At 41.9% G+C, this 15,665-nt stretch overlaps 1 protein-coding gene across 4 annotated transcripts in view; it reads left to right on the top strand.

The window, feature by feature from the left end:
• The first annotated feature begins 1,282 nt into the window (after nt 1-1,282).
• The window catches only part of HS3ST5 (heparan sulfate-glucosamine 3-sulfotransferase 5), a 195,214-nt gene continuing 180,831 nt past the window's right edge, over nt 1,283-15,665 (top strand). Inside the window, exon 1 of one of the 4 annotated variants that reach the window (XM_063151030.1) lies at nt 1,283-1,313. The gene's annotated coding sequence lies outside the window, so the exon portion shown is untranslated. Of the gene's footprint in view, nt 1,314-1,523; nt 1,609-11,705; nt 12,102-15,665 lie in introns of those variants that run through there. The other 3 variants (XM_063151031.1, XM_063151032.1, XM_063151029.1) reach the window with 3 other exon arrangements.

The following is a 15,665-nucleotide window of genomic DNA, read 5'->3' as shown; positions in this document are numbered from 1 at the left end:
CTATTTTTGATTTCTCTCCCGAGAACGGGCTTTTTTTAGTGTGCGTGTTGCTTTTTTCCCCCCTTTCCATTCGATTCCTATAATCATGCCCTCCCTCCATTCTCCGCTCGCTCCCCCCTCCTCCCCCAAAACATCCAGCAGCTATGGTGCACCGTCCTCGGTCCTCTCCAGCGGGTCACTCCGCTCGGGCAGGAGGTGAGCAGCCGAGCGAGGCAGCGGCGTTTGCAGGGATGCTCTGGGGCCCCGCACCGCTGCCCGGCAGAGGCGGGCCCTCGCCGCTGCTGCTTCATTCCTCCGCTTCTGGGCCCCGCCGGCAGCTCCTGGGGGCAGCCGCCTTCCCCTCCGCGCCCCTCGCTCTGCCCCTCCGGCCGCGTCCCGGCGGCGGCAGCCTCCCAGCGCCAGCCCGGTGCCTGCGGGAGCGCGGCCGCTTCCCGCGGAGGAGCCAGCGCCGGCGGAGGGCCCTGCCCGGCTCTTCCTCGGCCGCAGGGCGAGCCGGCAGCACCTGGCTGCGTCGCCCGCCGTAGCGGACTGGGAGAGGGCGAGGGAGGGAAGGATGGAAAAAAGGGAGGGAAGGAGGGAGGGAGGGAAAGAGGGAGGCTCCTGCGTGCGCGGGGAGCGGCTCTGGCTCTCAGCTGGGCGCTCCCGGCAGCTGCAGCCTCTGCCTGCTGCGCCGCGGGCGGTGACGGCTCCGGCGCGGCGGGAGCGCTCCGCTGCCGCGGGACCGCAGCTCCAGGGCGGGGGGCTCAAACCTTGCCCGGGAAGTAGAGCCAGAGTTTTGCGGTTTTTTCTTTTTTTTTTTTTTTTTTTTTTTTTTTTTCCCCTAGTGATTGGGCTTTTTTTATTACCCTTTTTTTAAATCCCTCCCCCCGCTCCCCCCATTCACCCGGCGGTGCGTGTGGCGGCGGGGAGGATGCGCGCCTCCCCCGAGCCGTTCCCCGGCAGCTCCCGCCGCGGCTGCGGGGCGCTGGGGGCCGCGGGGCCGGGGGCGCGCTGGGCCGCACCTGGCGGCACCGCCATGCCCGCGCTGCGCCCCCTGATCGCCCCCGCCGCTCCCCGCCGCCCTTCCGTGCCTGAGTCTCCCTTCGCTTGTGTCCAGCATCGCGCACACACGCACACGCCGTCACGCACGGAGACATTCACTCACTGACTCTGCCGAGCTGCCCAGGCTGCCGAACAGCACAGCGCAGCGCCGCGCAGCCCGCCCGGAGCCCCCTCCCTCCCTCCTTCCTCCCTCCCTCCTTCAATCCCTCCCTCCCTCTCTCCTCCTCCTCCCTCGCTCCCGCCCGCCCGCCCGCCGCTCTGAAGGATGCCCGGTAAGTAGCGACGAGGACCGGCACCTCTGCCGGTGCGTGATGTGAGGGGTGAGGGACTGCTTACACTGCTGCCGCCCGCCGGGGGGGCGCAGGGCGGGGGGCGAGGGGCGGGGAGGTGACAGCGATCCGAGGCAGGAGGCGGCGGGGCTCGCTGTGTGCTCCTCAGAAGGACTTTTAGCTGCTCGACCGGGGCTTGGATGTGGGCGCCGAGGGACGGGGTCTGTGCACCGCAGCGGGCACCGGCCGGGGCGGGGGCGCTTCGCCTGCGCTGCGGGTTGCTGCCTGCAGCACCGCGGTGAGTACGGGGCTCCGCGCCTCGCCGGGGTCCCCCGGGGGCGGGTAAGGTGTGGAGGGTGCCCTGCCGCGCTTGGGGCTCCCTCCTTGGCGGCTCCGAGCTGGGACCGGGGCACGGAGGGCGCGGTGCCCCCCGTACGCCCCGGGCACTGCCCGCTGCTACTGCTTGGGTTTGGCCACGTCTGTAGGGGCTGCCAGCGCCGTCCGGTGTTTGGGGCGCCGCGGCGGCACCGGTCGGACGCGGGGACGGAGCTCCGCCGGGCGCCTCACCTGCGGAGAGGAGCAGCCAGGTGCCGCGCACCGGGGGAGCGAGCGGAGCCCCGGCCGGTGCCCAGCAGCGCAGCGAGAGCGGGGCCGCCGCTCCTGCCCGCTCCCCGTCCTGCGCGCTCCGTCCTCCTGCGCTGCAGAGGGCTCCGGTGCGAAAACGCTCGTCCCTCAGGGAAGCGTAGTGTTTGTAAAATGTTTGCTATCAATTAGCGGGGGGCTCCGCTCTGCTCGGGTTTGCGCACGGCTAACTCCGCTCAGGCAGGGGCTCAGCTCCGGCTACCAAATGCTCGGAACACCGCGCAAGGGGCTTTTTGTTCTCCTACACTGCCTGGTGCGATTTGTGGGAAACACATATGAAAGCGCACAGTTGCTGGCGATTTTTAGGTGGACTTTGGTAAATCATTGAAATCTTTTTACTCACTTCTACTGTGTGTACTTTGGCAACGATCTCACTCTGTTTTTCATCCTGGGTATGATAACTCCGCCATTGAAGTCAATGGCAAAACTCCCAATTGACTTCAGAGGAAGGCAATTATGGACAATATGGAATGAAAGGGACTGGGCAGAAGATGGAGAGATGGCAAAAGCAGAAGAGATGTATCAAAGAAACTTCCTCTTAGAAGCTAGCTCTCTAACCAAAGAGTTTTAGCAGTGTCAGGATTGTCTTCTAGAATTTCATTGCCATTTTTTGCACTGGAGAATACTGGAATGATTTCTTGGTATGTTGGAAATCAAGTGGGCTGAATCCCATTTTTTCACCCATAGACATAATAACATATTACTTAGTAACTGATACTTTTTCCAGTATATCTTTTTTCTCACTAAAAAGTTGAAAGCAGTTGGAGACAATTAGATGGGCTCTCATTGACTTCGGTGGCCTGTGGATCGGACCCAGAAAGGCTCAATAGAGAAGTAACAAGAGAACTGTAGTACAGTTTGTAAGGAAAGGTGTTGCATAAGCATTTAACTCATGAACTCCCTCCCTCTAGAGAGGAGAAAAATCTAAATGTACATTAATTTTTTATCCATTTTATCCAACTCTTTCACAGCACAGATACAAATAAGAAAGAATGCTTCTGATTAATAATTAAAATGCCCATATTCATATGGATTACAACGAAGATTTTATGCAAAAAAAAAATCCATTAGCAAATGGAAGTTCTAGTTCACAGAATGTCCTCTGTTCACTGCAGTATTTAGATTGGGAGCAGTCAGATATATAATGAAGCACCAAATACAAATATTGATATTCAAATGGCAAAAGCTAGACTTATTCCTGTAACCTGACTAACCACTCTCAACTCCTTGGAATGTCTTAAAGATGAAAATGTGATTTTTAATTTTTTTTCCAAATCGGAGTGTTGAAAGAACCCCCAAGCATCCCTACATGCTGAATTTAGTCAAAAATCTTATCAAGTATCAGAAATATGTTCATGCTCATGAACAATGTAACTATTACAGTGATAGCTGTGCTGGGATGCCCTGGGTGGATGCCAGGAATTCACCAAAACTGTGTTATCACTGTCCTCCTCAGCCAAACAGGGAAGAGAAAATGTAACAAAAAGCTCATGGGTTGAGAAAAGGACAGGGGAATCAATCAGCAGCTACTGTCACATGGAAAACAAATACGTATTGGGGAAATTTGTTTAATTTATTACCAGAGTAGAAAAACAAGAAATAAAAGCTAAATCTTACACATCCATCCTTCCCCTTCCCCTCTCAGCCCCCTCTCTCAGCCCTCCATTCGTCTCAGACTTGACTTGGCCCCTTAATTATCTACCTCCTCCCTGCCAATGGTTCTGGGGGGTAAGGAATGAGAGTTAGGGTCAGTTCATCACAGGTTGTCTCTGCCTCTCCTTCCTTCTCAGTAGGAGGACTCCTCACACTCTTCCCCTGCTTTGGTGTGGTGCTCATGGCGTGGGAGATGGTCTGCCATGAACTTTGCCAACAAGTCCTTCCATGGGCTGCAGTTCTTCATGAGCTGCTCCAGCGTGGGGCCCTTCCACAAGGTGCACTCCTTCAGGTGCGGGCTGTTCCCATGTGGGTCTCCTGAAGAGGGACACTACTCCAGTGCGGAGTCCTCCCTCCACAGGGCCACAAGCCTGCTCCAGCATGAGCTTCTCAAGGGGTCACAGCCTCCTCTGAGCATCCATCTGCTCTGGCACAGGTTCCTCCAGGGGCTGCAGGTGGATCTCTGCTCCTCCATGGAGCTCCATGGGCTGCAGGGGCACAGCTGCCTCCCCATGGTCTGCACCAGGGACTGAAGGGGAATCTCTGCTCTGGCACCTGGAGCAGCTCCTCTGTTGTATTGCACTAAACAGTTTATTTAGTTGTTTTGCACTGGGGTCAATCTTACACTCCTCCCACTCCCTATTTACTGACCTTGGTGTCTGCAGAACTGTTGCTTTCACATGTTCTCAGTCCTCTCTGTGAATGCAGTTTCTATTGCTCACTCCTCTCTCTGGCTGCAATTTCTGTTGCTCAGGGTCTTCTTTCTCCCTTCTTAAACCTGTTATCCCAGAGGTGCTGCCACCATTGCTGATGGTGCCCAGCCTTGGTCAGTGGCAAGTCCATCTTGGAGCTGGCTGACATCAGCTCTGTAGGACACGGGGAAGCTTCTGGCAGCTTCTCACAGAAGCGCCCTTGTAGCCTCTGCCACTTACACAATCCAAGAAGAAAATTTCTTTCTCATTTATGGTCCAATAATGATGTTTCCCTTTTAAGTACAACTTTGTGATTAAGAGGCAAATATAAAAGCAAAGTTTGAAGTGCTGCATCTCTTGTGCAGCTTTTTTTTGCAGGCATTTGGTAGAATTGTCATTGAAATGAACTGAATGTGTCACTAATACTTAACTGTGAAAAGATTAAGATGTTCATGCTACAGTGGGAAAAAAAACCTGCAAAATGGACAAATGCTTCACTGATTATCTCTTCTCTCCTTGCAAATCCATAGGCAAGACAGACATCTTGTTCTTAAAATGTCATATTGTCGGTTTCTTTCTAATTTTCCTGTGAATTCTAATGTTTCTTTTATCATGTGCCATATATGGAAGTGGAGGGTACATATTTTATGGGACTCTACACAGAGTAAAATTTTATTTGAGCTACTTTGTTGCTTTCTCTATTCTCCAATCTATCTGCTGTTTGCGAACATGTTGTAATGCCACAACATATTTTTGTTGACAAAACTTCTATTTCAAGTCAAATGTGAAAAATATAAAAATATGGTAATTACTTCAATATTAAGAGGTTTGGATTTTTTTTTGCTGGGGGGTATGGTGGGGTGTGATGATGGTGCTTTTTTTAAGATCCAAAGTAATGCTCCTCTTCTTTCTGTCAGCAGTTTCAAAAATGAAGATATTATTTGAATAAATATTTGGCTTTATCTGAGAGCCATTATTTGTAATTATTTGGGTTTTTTTTCATTTTGATGTTGTAGTACTTATTCTTCAATGATGTGTATGGACAATCAGACAGATCCTGTGGACAGCATCTCCAAAACAGAAGTTTAGGTTTTTTAGGCTCACCTGTAACTAAAGACTTTATAAGATCTGAGTATTTAAGGCAGAGTTGAATGAAGCCAGATAATGAAGTACCAGGAAGCTCCAGAACATGATTCTGAATAACCATTACTCACTTTTAGCAGCAATATAAACCTAATCCTGTTTTGAGGAGTAAATGCTGCTCATCTTTATTCAGATGAATATATCAAGATTATTTTTGCTGTCCCTTGCCTGACTCTGAAACATGTTTATGCCCTTGTATTGCTATGGTTGTTAAGTGAATGGTAGGAAGCATTTACGGGTCTCTTGGTATTTGAATCTAAGAAGCAACATTACTGGGATTCTTGAAAGTCACCTAAATTTTGTCATTACTCCACCTTTAAGAACACATTCAAAATAAATTTTATTGTTTGTTAGACTCAGAACACATTCATTGGATAATTTATTTAGGACTATATTCTTCTATTCAACAATTTAGGAACAAAAGCCTCCACTGTAGCTCAAATCATTCAAAATATTGGTTTTAGGTTATACATTGTACATATGGAACCTGGCATGTAAAGCAGATGGTATGTAAAATTATGCATAGCATGTCTGGAGAGCCATACAATATCTAAATGCAGTGCAATAGAACAAGGAAAGAGTATCATGTGCAACTTAAAATACCAATCACTGGACTATGTCTAGTCTCAGCTGTGCTTTGCTTTCACATGTGTGTGTGTATTTGTGTGTGTGTGTGTGTTCGATTTTTTCTTATGGCAACCAGGATATTTCCTTGATAGAATGATCTTCCTTAGAAAAGCATGCAGACTGAAATGATATGCTACTGGCTAAACTAAATAAAAAGATGGATATACAAGAAAAACTAGCTTAGTTCCATTTGGGTGCAGAGCACAAATGTATGGAAAATAAAAAAAAAATAAAATCAAGAACAGAAATTTCAAACTTTAATGCAAATGGCCAGACATCACTTACTACCAGGACTGTGTTTTTCTCTGTTATTTATACTCTTGGTTTGCCCAGCACAGCAATAGCACTTAAATGTACTTCTATCCTGTTGCATAAATGCTGTGTTAGATTCATCCCTCTCTCTCTCTCTCTCTCTCAAGTATTACAAGTCTGTATGCACAAATTTTTTTTTCCTGAACAAACAAGCATTACTGTGTATTGTTAACACAATCAGATGAAATGGTAATTGCAGAAAGATTCACATCAGCAAAACCCTTAAATAAATATTAGTCTTTAAGCATGTGCTGACCTCAAGGGGACCTAATCACATTTTGTTGAACAGAGATGCTTTTGTGATCAATGACCATGAAAGGTAATAGTTTTCCCAAGTTTATTCAAATATGTAAATCTGTGGTTACAAAATTTTGTCAGCACCAGACAACTTTAACTTTCAGGGGAAAATCTTCAAATATTGCTACTTTTTCTTTTAATGTTTTATATACTTTAGAAGTACTGGAAGCAATTAACTGTTTTAAAATGGGTTGCACAGCTGTACTCTTTCATATTTCTAGCCAAAATGAACTTTTGTAGATAAGATGTGAAGGATGAGGTTTATAATGAAGGACTACTGCAAAGTGAACTTTACATATAAAAATGAACTAACACTGCACAAGGTAGACTTTAATAGCTAATTCTGTTAGATTCAGACATTTTTCAAGGAGACAAATTGAAGGAATGTCTCCATGGGTAAACTGTTGAATATCCCCAAACAAAGAATTTTTAAGGTACCTGAGTTGATATACAACATTTCATGCTACAAAATAAGTAAATAAATAGATAATTCCTCTACTTTTTGTTCACTAATCCTCTTAGTCCTTAGGCATTTTATTTTTTGCAACAGGGTTGCTTGAGAAAAGACAGATCTGTGTCTGGGGGACTAAAGGAACACATTTGTCCTCATACATTACAGAGCAGTGTCTAACAATTTATTTCCCTTTTGGAAATGAAAGAACTTTTATCCATTCAAATCACTGTAATACAATCTTGTATTATAATGGCTTGAACAATCTTGACTCTGCACAGTTGCTGGAGTCTCTAAAGGACTGTCATAAATAAAGCTATTAGACTCTATTATAGAAGACACATATTCAGAGTCTACCAAGGGATGACAGGATTTTACATTACAGCAGAAAATGGTAAAAAGTGTCTGCAAATTACCAAAAATTATTGGTAAAAGGACTTAATAAACTGATTTATAGCACATATATATGTGTTAGTTTTCTTTTAGAGTGTGAAAATGCAACATTAATATTAATGAATTAATTCTATGTAGAATTAATTGAAAAATGAGATGGCAAATAAGGGATTTGTCCTCTACAACAAGTCTTTAAGCTTGCTCAGCAGCGTGCAAACTTTCTGCACTGACTGATGGACATTCAACTTATATCAAAACCTCCCTTTCCAACCCGACATTGCTGCTGTGATGACAGCCTTAGAAAACTGGCATCTCTTGGGAGATAAGTCACTTTACATCAAGGGAAATGGATTTACACTGCATCCTGCATTCTTTGCAGACAAGTTTGTTTTTATTTTTCCTCTTACTTTTATAGAAGGCATGACATTTGCCAGGTATGAAGACAAAAATGAGTTTGGCAAAACCCTGAATGAACTTAGAAACAAATTTGGAAATGGTGAAGACATAGCAAAATGAAGTAAAAATATATATATAAGGATGTGTTATGTTGTTGGTTTGGTTTTTTTTCAAGAGAGGGAAAAGTGCACTATTTAGTGAAAAGATTCCTAAGACAGAAGTAAGAATAAAAGGAGTGCAACTGAGGTTAAAAATAAAATTATGAAAGTTGAGTTACCTAACATGTTCTGGCCACGGGAGAAGTAACTAAAGCTGACATAACGACAGGATGGGAGCCTCAAAAGAAGACTAAAGCCAGAAAATAACCACTTCCCATGCTGCAAATCCAGATGGCCCTAACAGATTTTGTGTGCATTTGTATACCCATTTATCTGTGTGTATACATGTGCATACGTATATACTTTTTTAATATCCAAATCTGTATAATCTTTGTTACTGACTGACTTCCTCATCCCAGCAGGGATTTGCTGGTTCTTCGTTCTATCTGATCATGAAGTTACAGAGGAAGATTTGACAACACAGTAAATAGCTGAGAGTGGTTAAATTGTTTCCTGAAGGTAGAACAGTAGGGTCCAATGGTTCTCCTGCAGAATGTTTTAAACCCAAGGCTATAAATAAGAGGCAATGCTGTCAAAGCAAAACAAAAAAACAAGCAAACACAAAACAACAACCAAAAAAAAAAAAACTTCAGCAAAAACCCCCCCAACCAACCAAGCAATCAACCAAAGAAAAGAAAAAAAACCAAAATGTATTCAAATCCTGAAAAAAGAGAAAAAAAAATGAATCTTTACTTCAGTGTCTGAAGCCAGTGTTACATTTTGTCCTGAAAAACATGAATCTGAAAGATATTTTGCCAACTACAGGCTAGTGTCACCTACAATCACATTCAAGGTTTTCCTGTTTAAACTTCAAAAATCAACTACAGTCTTATACTGGAGAATTGGAAAAATATTTTCTCTGAATGTAATGTGGAGCTTTTAGGTAAACTGAAGATGACAGTGGAGCAGAGGAGTATTTCATACAGCATTTTATTTAATACAGTAAATAGATATACCATTTCTTCATATAAAATTTTGATGCTGAAAAGACTGTTGAATGGATTGAGTGGAGCTAACTTTATCATGATGTCAAAGGAAGATCTGAAGAAAAATATTTTAGATAATTTGCTGCTGCATGTCCTTGCCTTTGTGAGTGCCATGTAAGTATAAATAGTGTCAGAAGTGGCAGCAAATCCTTCCTCTTTATAATTTCACATTCCTGCCTCTTGTAAAAGGATTAATCTCAAATCTAAAGTAAACCAGATTTGCAGCAGGAAAAAAATCTGCCAATGTAGAATCTATCAGTATAGTCAAACAACATGTCTTTATTTGTCTTCTGGTGGAAAATTACATTCCTGAATGATGATGCAGAATCTCCATAGAATAATCTATTACGATCTTTTTGGCAAATAATTCTGAAAAAGAAAATATGACTGATAAGTTTTTACCAACCACAGAGTTTCACTCAGAAGTAGAAAACTTTTGAGGAGAACTAGTGAAAAATTTGTCCTGGTATCAGAAGTTCTCAGTTCACATATGAAAAAATTCTGGTTACCCATGACATTGCTAGCTATTCTTTTGGTGCTTTCTGAACTGAGAATGAAATTCGCTTCCTTCAGGTATGGCAAAAAACACGGGCTTCCAAAAGTCAAAGTGCAACTGCAGGAAATGGAACTCAGGCCTTCGTTCTGATGTGCCTGAAATCATATTTCATTTCTCTGGTTGCTTTCCCAGCAGCTCCTTCAGGACTGCTCCCTGGCTGCTAGTGAAGTGGATTTAGGTGAGCACGAAGCAACAGCTCTTTCCTCCCTTATATATTGGATGTGCAGTGCTGTAACTGCCCTCCTTCCCTCCTGGTGGCAAACAAAAGACAATTTATGGTGCAGATGCCTCAGAGAGGTTTTTGTAAACCTCCACCTTCCACAACTTAATAGCAAGGAACAACAAAGGATGCATTTCATGACAGAAGCTTTACTTGTGAGCATTAACATTGAACAGAAATTAATTTCTTTAGCAAAAATGGATTGCAAAGATTTATCTGTCATTAAGATTCGTCATTTCTTCTTTTGTAACAAAACAAACTAGAAACTTTTGCTTTGTTTGTTTCAGAAACAGAGAGTATATAAGTAGTTTTAATGATAGTGTGTAATTTTCTTTTATTTTCCACTACTCTTTTTTTGTGGAAGCAGGAAAGTATTTCAATTAGAAAAAGAAGAGAAAGATGACAAAGGGATAAAAATATTTTCTAAACTTTCAAACGATTTCTCTTTTACACCAAGCAAACATATCTGAAAAATGCCTCTTTGTCATTCACCACTTTGAAAGAATCTGTATCCAATTTTAAAAATCAATTTTTAAATGTCAATTCAGAATGGATCAAAACTTCTTATCACAAAAGTTTTCTCTTTGAAGATATTTCAGCCAGGTCTCAAATAAAACTTGAAGCTGGCTCAAATTTCTTTGAAATTTAGGTTTTTCTGACATATAAGTTAATTTAAAATTAACCCGTCCATAAAAATGACATATTTTCCTATATTTCCTGTGCACTGTGATAATATATTAATTAAAAGGTATATTTTTCATTTTTCTTAATCTATAAGGTGATTTTCTTGTGAAAATAAGAAAAAATAAAAATCTGCAAGAAGTCCCCAAAATATTGCCACAAAGTTCTTGATCTGTCCCTAATAAAAATTCTTTTCTTCTGAGATTTTGAAGACTTTAAACTTACTTTTTCAACTTCAGAAAAAAGCATTTGAAAAGATCCAAATATTTTTCCGGATGGGGAGAATAATCCCTGCCCCATTTCTGAGCAGACACAATGTTGTGTAGATCATGGTTTTAGGCTAATGGACAAAGGAGAAGAATTAGGAAGGTAACTAGGGGATTTCTTTGAAAGGTACTTGTTTAGTGGAAGTTGAATATTTTATTCCTGGTAATACAGCTCATACATTAAGGAAGACTTCAGGTGAGATGAGAAAGAAAGAAAGAGAGGAAAGAAAGAAAGAAAGAAAGAAGAAGAGAGAGAGAGAGAGAGAGAGAGAGAGAAAGAGAGAAAGAGAGAAAGAGAGAAAGAGAGAAAGAGAGAAAGAGAGAAAGAAAGAAAGAAAGAAAGAAAGAAAGAAAGAAAGAAAGAAAGAAAGAAAGAAAGAAAGAAAGAAAGAAAGAAAGAAAGAAAGAAAGAAAGAAAGAAAGAGAGAAAGAGGGAGAGAGAGAGAGAGAGAGAAAGAGAGAAAGAGAGAAAGAAAGAAAGAAAGAGAGAGAGAGAGAGAGAGAGAGAGAGAAAGAGAGAGAGAAAGAGAGAAAGAAAGAAAGAGAAGAGAGAAAGAGAGAAGAGAAAGAAAGAAAGAAAGAAAGAAAGAAAGAAAGAAAGAAAGAGAGAGAGAGAGAGAGAGAGAGAGAGAGAGAAGAGAGAGAGAGAGAGAGAAGAGAGAGAGAGAGAGAGAGAAAGAAAGAAAGAAAGAAAGAAAGAAAGAAAGAAAGAAAGAAAGAAAGAAAGAAAGAAAGAGAGAAAGAGAGAAAGAGAGAAAGAGAGAAAGAGAGAAAGAAAGAAAGAAAGAAGAAAGAAAGAAAGAAAGAAAGAAAGAAAGAAAGAAAGAAAGAAAGAAAGAAAGAAAGAAAGAAAGAAAGAAAGAAAGAAAGAAAGAAAGAAAGAAAGAAAGAAAGAGAAAGAAAGTGTTTCCTTGGCATAACTAAAGACAGCAGTGAGTGGGAAATTAAGTGTGTCTTTTTAAAAACTTTGAAGAGGAAAATGCCCTACAGCTGAACAATATATAGGCTCAGGATGTACATTCAAAATGTGGCTGAAAGCTTAGTGCGCAGCTGGGAGAAGGAAATCTGCCTTCCTTGGCGTGGTGTTTGAGCACCTGAAGCTGCATGGGTGCTGCTGATGTGAGCTGACACGTGTCAGTAAGGGGTGCTTAGGGGCCAGGCAGCCTGCAGAGCCGGCTGTGCACAGCACCAGCGCGCTGGGTCAGTGAGGGACGCGCAGCGCGGAGAGGCAGCGCAAATCCCCGGCTCGCTGGTGGGCAGGAGCCGGCCACTCGCGTCTGTTTATCCCCCAGGGACACGAGAGAGCAGATTTGTCAGGGTTCGTCTCCTTTATTCCAGTAATTATGAGAGATTAATTGGGAATGTTTACTGTTGGGAGAATAATTGGGAATGCTTGTTGTTTACATGTTTGTTTGGTTGGGGCTTTTTCCTATTACAGCTGCGTTTCTGCTCCTTGCCTGTAATTTTTATGAATAAACTGAATGATGCAAGGCCTCCCTCTAGCCTGGAGGCCAGCTAGGCACGGCCAGTTCCATATGGTTAAGCTCCCTTAGCCTCCCAAGCACAGGCTGCATCCAGCCTGCCTCTTGGGAACAGCCCCAGAGCTGGGCTAGTGCCCTAGCTGTGCCCAGGAGGCCCTGGGGAGACAGCTGGTCAAGTAGCCAAGATCAAAAGAGTGTCAGGGCCTGCCCTGACATTTTATGTTCTAGGAAAAAAAGTAGTTTCAGGGCATGAATTCATGCCCTACTATAATTTGACTCATTTCCATAGATGTAATCTTAGTATTATTTAGGTCAGTGTGACTCCAAACACATAGTTGCTGTTTATTCACTTTGCTCGCTAGGAATGAATGAACTAGGTTGATTTAAATGGTGCTACTACAGCATAGCATAATATTTATACAAATAGTGTAACAGGGGTTTAGTATTTATTTGTAACCAGCCATTAACTGTGAAATATATAATAATATTCTGGAAGTAGAGGAAGTTTTGAATGTGGTAAAATATTTTAGATAATGGTTGCTACTCTTCTACATACTTTTCTGCATTACTTATAGTTAAATTTCTTATCAAATGCTGGGGTCATTTTATCCAGAAATTGTTGTTATAGGAAAGCTATTATCTATTTACAGTGAGTTTGTTTTCAGAAATTTATATAGTGCTGAAAAAATCTGTTTTTTTCAGAGGTACAAAAAATTGAGGGCACTAGCACTTCTTTTAAAAGATGCATTACTAATTTTTGTCAAGAAGGCAAACAGACACAAAAATCTTCATTTGGTGATTATCAGTATTCTTTGTGTCAAGAAAACAAAAATAATGACAAATTTAGGGCAGAGTCTCAGAAATCAAACTCCTTTAAGCTTTAAAATATACACTTTTTAGCTAGCTGGAAATTATGCTTAGGATATTTTAGACAGTTGTAATATGCAGTTGAATGACAGTGAGCTAATTTCATAACAAAAATAATATTTAATTTAGTTGGGGGGAAAACACATTTAATTTAGAGTGACTTACAACAATTTTTTATTTCTTGATATTTAATGTCACTGCATTTTTTCCAACATCTATAAGTCATCTTCTCTAATCTTTTATTGGTGAGCTTTTGCAATGTTTTATTTTCTTTCTCTGATGCAAGATAGCAAAACTTCAAAACAGTGAATATTAGTCTGGGTATGGATACATTGAAATGCTGCCTGGAAGAGACTCTACTTCTCAGCATAGTCCTACAATATCAGAGTTGCATATGTAAATTACAGTGCTCTTGGGGGAAAGGTACCTATCAGAGAGCTAATAATTTCCCATCAATGGTAAAATAATTGCCTTCAAATGCTGTGACCCCAGGTGTGTGGTAAGACTGAATCCCAGGGGGAAGGTCATGAGGTCCCAGTGCCTTCTCCGGACATTACTTCCAGTTAGGGTTTCAGCAAGCTGCATTTAATACCTCTGGAGGATTCAAATTAGGAGAAAGAACAAATCTAAATATTTTAGCCATTTCTTTCTCTAAGTGATGCTTTTAGTGGATTTTCAAGGAGTCTGATTTAATTATGGCACAAGCACATGTATAATGAACTTGATGTATCTAACTTAAGAAAACCCCCTGTATCTGAATCTGATAAATGGGCAGTAGCCAAATATCAGTTTCATTATTCAGTAGGAGCTTTTAGGCTTGACCAACAAAGAAGTGAAGATTATTTAGAAAATTGAAACTTAATGAAGCAGACCAGGATTTTTAGCTTAGCTTAGTTTGGAAGTTGAGATGATATATAAGTCACTTACTTTGTTTAGTGAAATCACTGAGTTCCCTAAAATTCTTCATGCTTGAAAAATTATGTGTAGCTTGCAACTCCATTAATATATTTAGAAACAGTAGGGTAGGAGCAGAAATTGAAAGATCCCTTGTAAAATTTGAGAGAGGTACTGTACGATTATTCATGACATACATGTGCATATTGATTTATGATTTATAATTTAATATATATTGTGCATACTCTCACCTAAATATAAATGAATTTTTTCTCTTTGTATGGCATATAATGATTAAGGAGATCTGAGAGTGTTCTAAGAAGTTTAAGTTATTTATCACTGATACTTTAAAAGGAATAGTTAAGTAAGTAGATCTAAAGCCGGCCTGGAGCTTCTTTGGTGTGTGTCTGAAGCACGTCTACTAACTACAACTGTAATTCATGATCTAAAGAGCATCCTGCTCCTTGCATCCTGCTGTAATGCCTCTGGTGCCTCTGCCTTTATCTCTTCCTTCCCTTCAGTTTGGTCTGCAGGGATGATAGCTCTCAGTGGATGAATGCAACTCATGCAGTCCAGAAAAAGAGGGATTCATACCAAGCAGTTGCTAATGGGGAGTGAAGTAGTAGCCAGCCTCAAATCTGGGTCAGACAAAGAATTTATCACAAGTTTGAGATTTCTTGAGGTGCCTTTCTTTCAAAGATGAAGCTTCTTTCTCCAGCCTGTTTCTTAGTAAAAGCTCCACATTAAGATCCAGCTTTGCAAATAATTTTGCAGATTGCTTCAATATCAAAAAATTGTATTTTTCAGCAATAAATTGTCTATTAAATATTTCAGTCCATTTGACAAAGGTCGTTTGAACAGATGTGAGCCTGAAACATTCAGGGAGAAAGATCATGACACATTTGGTGACAATGTGGTACCAGTGCCAATAGCTTCCTATAAGCTGTGAAAAAAACAGATGTTATTCTGGCCAAAATTGTGCCTTCCTCTTGACTGCTTTCAGCAGGGTGCAGGCCTGACTCTGACCCCCACTCCCTGAACTAACCTTGAAGCTGCTGTTGCAGTGATGGAGACCTCTCAATTAGCCTGATCCTGCGACTGTTTGACACATGCTACAGCAAAATTGTCCTTGCCTGCCTGTGGCAGCTGCCGCCTCCAAAGTGGTACTGTCTGCTTATAACTCAAAGTATAACTCTGTCATACATACACTTAGTGCAGAATGGCTCTTAAAAGGCATTTTAATCTGCTGGCATTTTAGTTCGTAGGCCTCTGGGGTCAGGTTGAAAAATTACACTAATGCTGAACTTACTCTGATATTCTGGGCAGCCTTCTGAATTTTAAATAACTATCCTCAGAAGGCTACCCTTTTCAAAAATTATCTTAAAGACTGCACACAGAATTTTAACTCTGTTCAGTAACCACACAGATATGCAGACTGAATTTTATAAAAATGTAGGGTAAGAATCTCTGAATTTATGGATAACAGCAGTTATTTTAGTTTTCATTATCAGAGTATCTGTTCCTACAGTGCTAACTATATGAGCTCTGTTTTACAGTAATTGTTAATATTTGCATCTGAATTAACTGTTCTGCATTGCTGGTTTTTGTCGCTGACTGCCTATTCAAATATGTAGGATTAT

Source organism: Melospiza melodia, chromosome 3, assembly GCF_035770615.1.
Source record: "Melospiza melodia melodia isolate bMelMel2 chromosome 3, bMelMel2.pri, whole genome shotgun sequence".
NCBI lineage: Eukaryota > Metazoa > Chordata > Aves > Passeriformes > Passerellidae > Melospiza > Melospiza melodia.
This window is presented reverse-complemented; position numbering and strand designations above follow the sequence as displayed.